This window comes from Crinia signifera, chromosome 3 (assembly GCF_055691185.1).
Source record: "Crinia signifera chromosome 3, ASM5569118v1, whole genome shotgun sequence".
Classification (NCBI taxonomy): Eukaryota; Metazoa; Chordata; class Amphibia; order Anura; family Myobatrachidae; genus Crinia; species Crinia signifera.
Genome location: NC_139219.1, coordinates 145,691,075 through 145,698,376, shown reverse-complemented (window position 1 = coordinate 145,698,376; position 7,302 = coordinate 145,691,075).

The window sequence follows — 7,302 nt, the reverse complement described above, 5'->3', positions numbered from 1 at the left end:
TTTTTATTAAAGCATACAGACAATGCCATTGATAAATACAATATGAGGTCAAAATAGCAAGTCATTGTTAAGTCAAATGGTGCTGAATTATTATCAGTTGTGTTAAATTGCAAAAGAAACCAAGCCATGCACATAAAAAGAAAAAAAAAATCAAGGTAATTATATAAACGTTATAAGTTGACTGTTAAATGTGCAATAATTGCCTATGCATTGCTTCTAAACGTCTTATTTTCCAACTTTACTAACCCTAAGAAAAAGGGAACAGGGATTGTATTTTACAGTTCTTGTTGAGAATATACTAAGGAACTATAGTGAGTGTTAATCTATGTTGTGTATGTTATGAAACAACGTTAGTTGGATTTCTTCTGAGTTGTAATAGTGTCCACTATATCAAGTAATATAGTGTATTAGTATATAAAATTAACATCACAAACTGAATAAACAAAAACTAGAGATCATAATATGTCTGTCTTTAAAAGAACAAATCCAGAGGCGTAACCAAAATTTCAGAAGTGTGTCCTGTAATAGGAAGTGATAATAGTAAAGTGTAAGAACTCACTCATGTCACAGGCAATGAGTGGATGCAGAACAGACATAATGGGGGTTAAGGGCTGAGGCCTGTACCAAACAGAGTTGTACATGCAATCTGTGACCAATGCTATCAGGGAGATACAATAAGGAGTCTTTTCTAAGTAAATCTCCCACTCAATCATCATGATTTGCACGGCTAGTGTACTGCGGCTAGTGTACTGTGTCTTTAGGAGTTATGGACAGAGAACTACACGGAGCACAGTAGTATGCATCATCCATAGCTATCCCTGTCTTGGGAATACAATGTGGAGTTATTCCCAAAGAAACTTCCCACTTGTCCTGCACCTTAAGTCTGGTTTCACACACTCCGGCTCCTACCGGACGGTGAAATCCCACACGGCCAGGGAGCCGTGCCGCACACAGTACTTTATCATGGAGGGGATGGCCACAGCCGTCCCATGTGAATGGACACAATAGTGTCCATTCACAACTAATGTGTGCGGCACGGCTCCCTGGCCGTGCGGGATTTCACCGTCCGGCAGGAGCCGGAGTGTGTGAAACCGGCCTAAGTGTTGCTGATGTGTGTCTCTGATCCATGTGATGAATAAGAGTCAGAGGAGTATCTGAAGTGCTATCATCAATGGTATCTGAGATCAGTGTCACAAAAGTTGTCAGTTTTAAAGACATTCTGAACTAAAACAGGTGTGTGTATACCAATATCACCCTCAGTTACAGGAGCCAGCTCTCCATTAACAAGTTGAGTTAATTGACCAATTTTCTTATCAAAATAAGGCAGTAAGATTTGCGCCAATTCAGTTGCCATTTGGTCTGCAAACTTAACGAGATCCAGAATTACGTGTCTAGACATATTTTCCTTACCCTAATGTATACCATATAATTGATTTATAATTTAATGCAAATATGAAAGAGAAAGTACTCTCTGGTTTTGGGGGCACGACTTGTTTAAATGTTTACTTTAAAACATAACTTTTAATGTTTTTACAGTAAAGAATAAAATATACTCACAACACAAAGACTACAATAAGACAAATATGAACAAATAAATAGATGGTGTGGGTGGTGTTTAAATTATATCACACACTCACAGGTTATCTCCATATTCCACATTATTTAGTTCACCACTGGTTTGGGTAATTTTGGGTGACGTATTCTTAGACTACTGACAATATGGATTTTCAATTTAGGTAATAGTTTTGCGAAGATTCTTAACTCTTATGCTGGGTATTACTCTAATCCGGTGCAATGTGCAACAGGGCAAGTGGATACCTCTACATGGGGTGACTGAAATCAGTCAGTGTTGGCAAAAGAGCACAGTAGGAGATAACAGAATATCTCTCCCCGTGATCCCTACCAATTGATGCTGAATACATTTCAATTTATCAGAGGATGTGGTATCTTCCTTAAGCAGCCCATATAATAGATATTGAGCTGCGTGCAAAATTGCCAATCGTAGTGAAAACAGCGGCACAGCGGGAGATAGCGGAATATCTCCCCTGTGTTACCTGTCTGTTATCAATGAGTACAATGACCACGATACAATTGCCTGCTGCTGTACATAAATTAGTAATACTTTATCTGCACCAAACTGTTTTGTGTGAATAATGGTATTTCAAATCAGAGTTTTCTGGTTAATACCAGTATTTCAAAAGGTAAACAGTTTCCCGGTGATAGATTAGTTTGTGTAATAAAAAAATATTGAAAGATATTAAATCTTTCTATATCTCTGCCTTTGTTTCCCAAAGTGAGTTGGTGAGGAAACAACCCCCACCGGTTTAGGGACTGCTGCTTCTTGTAATGGAATAACTGTGGGTTTATACAAGTGAGCGAGTCCTTTATTCCCTGTATGCTGGGGTAGAAAGAAAAGGTATAACTTTAATCTTTTTCCGGACAGGAAAAAATCCCTTATTGGTATCCCAGTGAAGGGTATTTTAACCTTTAGTACTAGTGATTAGTGTGTACCTGAAATAGTGATAAGGTAGGAGAGAATAGTTCCAGAATTAGATATAAGCCTCTTGTATTACAGAGCGCGCTGCTGCTCCCCACATGCCCAGCGGGGTAGTGGTGGGGGGTGAGCGGCACTCTGATTGACAGCGGGGGCCAATATAAGAGAAGAGTTTTAGTAGTGACGGCAGCAGGTTTCTGCAAAAGAAAAAAGTGTTGCGCAGAGTTCCGCCGTTTAAGATGGGAGGCAGAGATAAAATAGAGAGTACCTGGTTGCTCGGTAGTGAGCTAGCAGGTGGTCCTGGGAGTGTGTCCAGTCCAGAGGACAGTGCTTCTCTGTCCGGAGCTCCTAGGCGTCTATCACCGGCAGCAGTGCAGATCAGACCATTGCAGGCTTTGTGTGTGGGTGCACACTGAAGCTGACGGTGTGCGGGAGGGTTCAGACGGACCGTTTCGCAAGAACTAGCTTCATCAGTGATTTATAATTTAACAAGATTTTTATAGCAAACGATATAAAAGAATGGGCTGGTCACAAGTTTGGCTCAAATTGTTAGTTCAACACAAGCTAAGTTTGCACAATAAAGATTTCCGTATAACAACCCAGCAATTAGAAGTGTTCTCAAATAGTGATTTTTGTCAAATATATGTTTCCAATATAATTTCTAGGATTAAGTGTCCTCTTCCTCACTATTAGGAACCTCTGGATTGCCAGCACCTAAAGTCTGTATCTGCGGAACAATGACGTCTCCCACCCTATGTGTGGAAGATTCGTCAGCCGATTCACACGTGACAAAGTACAAAGGGGCAATTCTGGGAAGTGATTGCTCAGGAGGGGCACCAGTAAAAAATAGCAACGAGTCACATCCAAATGTATGGGAAGTGCAAAGCATTTTAATGTACTAAACAGTGTATCTAAAAACCTCAACGGGTGCTTGAAAATGATTCCTTCAGTGTCCACTACCCTGCGAGCCTGCAATTTCTTCTTCCAAAGCAAATGCTGCCCAACGAGTATTATTTCCATAAATACCCCATTTTAATATGATAACAAGTCAGAATCAAAGACACAATGCAACAATGCATAAATTTGTCCCATAAGGAAATGTTGCCTTGTGATAGGATGAAAGGTCTGTTTAGTTACAGAGTGGTGTAACTATATATTTATAGTGATAAGTAAAAGCACTTTTCATAAATCTATAGCCACAGGTTTCCGCTAGTGGATCAAAAATAGTTCTACAGCAGTTCCACTTATCTATAAAGGCACAGCGGTGAGGATATTACTGTTTATAATCTGCAGATGATAGTGTTCGTTGCTAGTACCCCTCACTGAGAACCACACCCATTAGTTACCTGATTATTTACAATCCAATGAAATGGTGCCTCAATAATTTTCATCCCAAAGGTGGGATGGTTTTGTGAGAGGTGCACACAAGTATCCACCGCAACCCTCCTTGTTAGTGTACATGTATAGGACACTTGTCGGGTTTCTCCTCTGTTGCTACAGTACGTCATAATGTCTTGGGCCGCAATCGGCTTTCCAGTTCGCAATTGCCGTCCGTTATCTTAAGTCAAAGTTTCTCACCTGCAGATTTCGTGTCTCGATCAGAAATCCTCATCTTCCAACAGTTCCTATGAACACGAGCGGACCGTCAATCCCACCACTCCTGCTACTGCTGCCGCTGTTTTATATTGCTGCGACTCAACTTCTTTTCACCAATTGCAGTCTCCTTGGTCTTCTCTACCTGGGCACAATAGCGGTGAGTGAAGGAGTATCCAATGGCTGTTATACAAATTGCAGTGATTATCTGCTGCTACCATGAGGTGAATAGGCTGTTCCATGGCATCTTGTATAGAACGCCAGTTTTCGCACCCAGACAAGGGCAGTCATGCAGGCCTCCAATATCAAAGGCCAGACTCTGGTGGTAAGCTGGTTTTTAGGTTTCAAAAATGCAATGAACTGAGAAGGATTCCAGCTTCCCGATTTAGTGTCTATTGCCCAGAGATAGTTAGTTGTTGAGTTATGGAGACAGGTTTAGTTTTCTCTATGAGGAGCCCTTGTAAAATGTAGCCGCGCTAGGTGCCCTGCCCACCGCAAGTACCTATATGCATTTTTATTAACAAATTAGCAGCCACATATAGCTAGAACTTAGTGGAGTTAATGATGATCGATAGATAGATCCAATTCATGGGACAAACCTGAGTAAATCAAAGGTGTCCTGAGTTAACCCCTAAACTGACCACTGAGAAATTGTCAGATTTTTGATGATTGAATTAGGTTGATGATCTACTTGAAACATCTACAACACAATTTTAAAAAATGTTTACATTTTTCTTTTAAATAACAGTTAAACTATTGATGGCCAAATAATTGAACTATCGATGTGTGAACATGACGAACATCCCAAACTCACATTTTCCCAACCAAAACAAATAGTCTACTGCTCACCACACAAGAAGATGCAGCTTGATAAATGTGATAATCACCAGTCACTTAAGAGACAGGGCCTAATAAAAGGTTCAAGTTGCCCTAGGCAAATACACATATATCCCCCCTTGCAATGCTGCTAAACACACGTGTGTGAGCACTCAGGGACTTGCGGCATACTGCCCATGTGCATGTAATAATGTTTAGAAAACTGGCATGTAGAACCTAATGCTTGTGGCGTGTGAAAGAGACTTTAGCTGTAGGATACCCAGCTATCGCTATAATAGAATGTACGTAAAGTAATGGTTCCATCAGTAAGTTACATTGGCACAGCCATCTGGCAGTCACCTTAAGAACTTTTCCCCCTATAGTACACTGGGATGGTTGATAGCTAACAAGCATGGAATAAATTAGGCCTTAACTTTATTCCTCAACTGTCACCTGCAAGAAATCACCCCCAGTCCTGATGCCCTAGGCTGCAGCCTATTTAGCCTATTGGTTAATCATGCACTGTTTAAAGATAGAGAAATAATGTGTATTATAGACTGTACCTTAGTCGAGGAGCGCTTAAAACATTTTGTTTCTGTCACACTTTCCCAACAGCTGTTCCAATCTGCAGCCGGCGGGAGTACGCAGTAAGGTAAGGGCTGCTTCTATTAAATTTCCCCAGTGGCTGCTATTCTTTGGAGCCAGTTGGTGTGGGTGGGGAGTGCCACTGGGCTGCACCTGGACAGGTGTGACTGGCCACATGGCTAGCATTGGGGAGGGAACTAAGCATTAGAGAGACCAGAAGGGTCCTAAGAGAGTGGCAGTTGCTGGAAAATCTTCCAACAGCCCCACATTGGATGTTTCTGATTGGTCACATCAGATACTGCCATGACAGGGAAACCCAACCTGGTGTACTGTAACTCCAGCTGCCTAAGATAGGTAAGCGGTTAAAGGGAATTATGGCAAGCCTATATGTAATGTAAAATATATCATGTAAAATGTAAAAATATAATGAAATGTAACCCACAGATATAACGTATCCCCTAGATGCATATATGAGGAACTGCAGCAGGTATGGGTGTTATGTGCTGCAATTCCCCATTTTCAAAATTAAAAGCAGGCCCCCAGGTTTCTATGGGGGCAGCTTAATTGGAGAATGGACTAAGCTCCAGAATGCCAAGAAATTCTAAGCGTCCTATTTATTATTAACGGCAGATGCTAACTTCTTGGTCTTTTATAGGGATATGCCATAAATCAGTCAAAATAACATACTGTTGATTGAGGAGTGACTGATATTTTATACTTGGGTTGTGACCGTGTCCACTTCAGGCCACCTCTCAGGTACTTGTTTTTACTTGTTTATTTTTTATCTGTGATGTTCAATTAAACTTTTTATATGAGCCTAAGACCATCCCTATTTTTATTTATACACCCCACCCTATGTGTGAGGTGATTGTTCCGAACTGAACATCACTAAAGAAACCATGATAGGAACATCATTGCCGGCTGTTCTGTGACTATGGTACGCCACATTTTATTCCAGGATCCCCTGCACATGGTGTTTTAATATAAAGAAGCCTTTATGAACATGGTGTGATACGATTCCTTGTGAGTGTGGTACGCCATAAAGGTGCCCCATAACCCCTTAACATTAACAAATGAAAGCAAAATCATCAATCTGAACCCTATATTTGTGTATTTTTTCTGTATATACAATATCGGTCTATGGAGATACACTAAGGGTGGGCTGGATTGATGAGCACGAAAGAAACCTTGATGAGAGTTGAAAGTTTTCTATTCCAGTAAGTACGGTACACAGTCCATCTATGATTTAAGATTGAGCACGATTGGTGAACCCATAAAGATACCTTTATGTGTGGGATCTCACGTTCCATTCTGTGAGTTTGGTACGATTTGATTGTATTCTTCCCTATAGAGCGTTGGTCTTATGATTGGAAGATATCTTATACACACTATCTTTTGATTTCTCCATACATATAGTTAATTAGATTTAAGGTAATCAAACTAAAATGGCATATACAGTATGTGGACTAACTACAATACAGCACTATGATAGATGTTACATCCATTTATGTGTTGTGATACACAGAATTGAAGTGGCACAAATCAATCCCATCACCCCATTTAAGAAAGGCAGGAAATAAAACAAATTCCCCCAACAGAAGAGGCTAACATTCTACATAGTAATAAAATGCAAAGGATTCAGGGCCTTATTCTGGTTGGTGCGGCCGGGCCGTACGCGTACGTCCCGGGGTTTTTTATGATCTGCGCATGCGTACATTCGCTAATGCGCAGGCGCGAACACTCCACAACGCTTACGGACGGGTCTCTACGTGCGAAAAAACCTATACGCGAGTGTACGGGCATTGGGGGCGGCA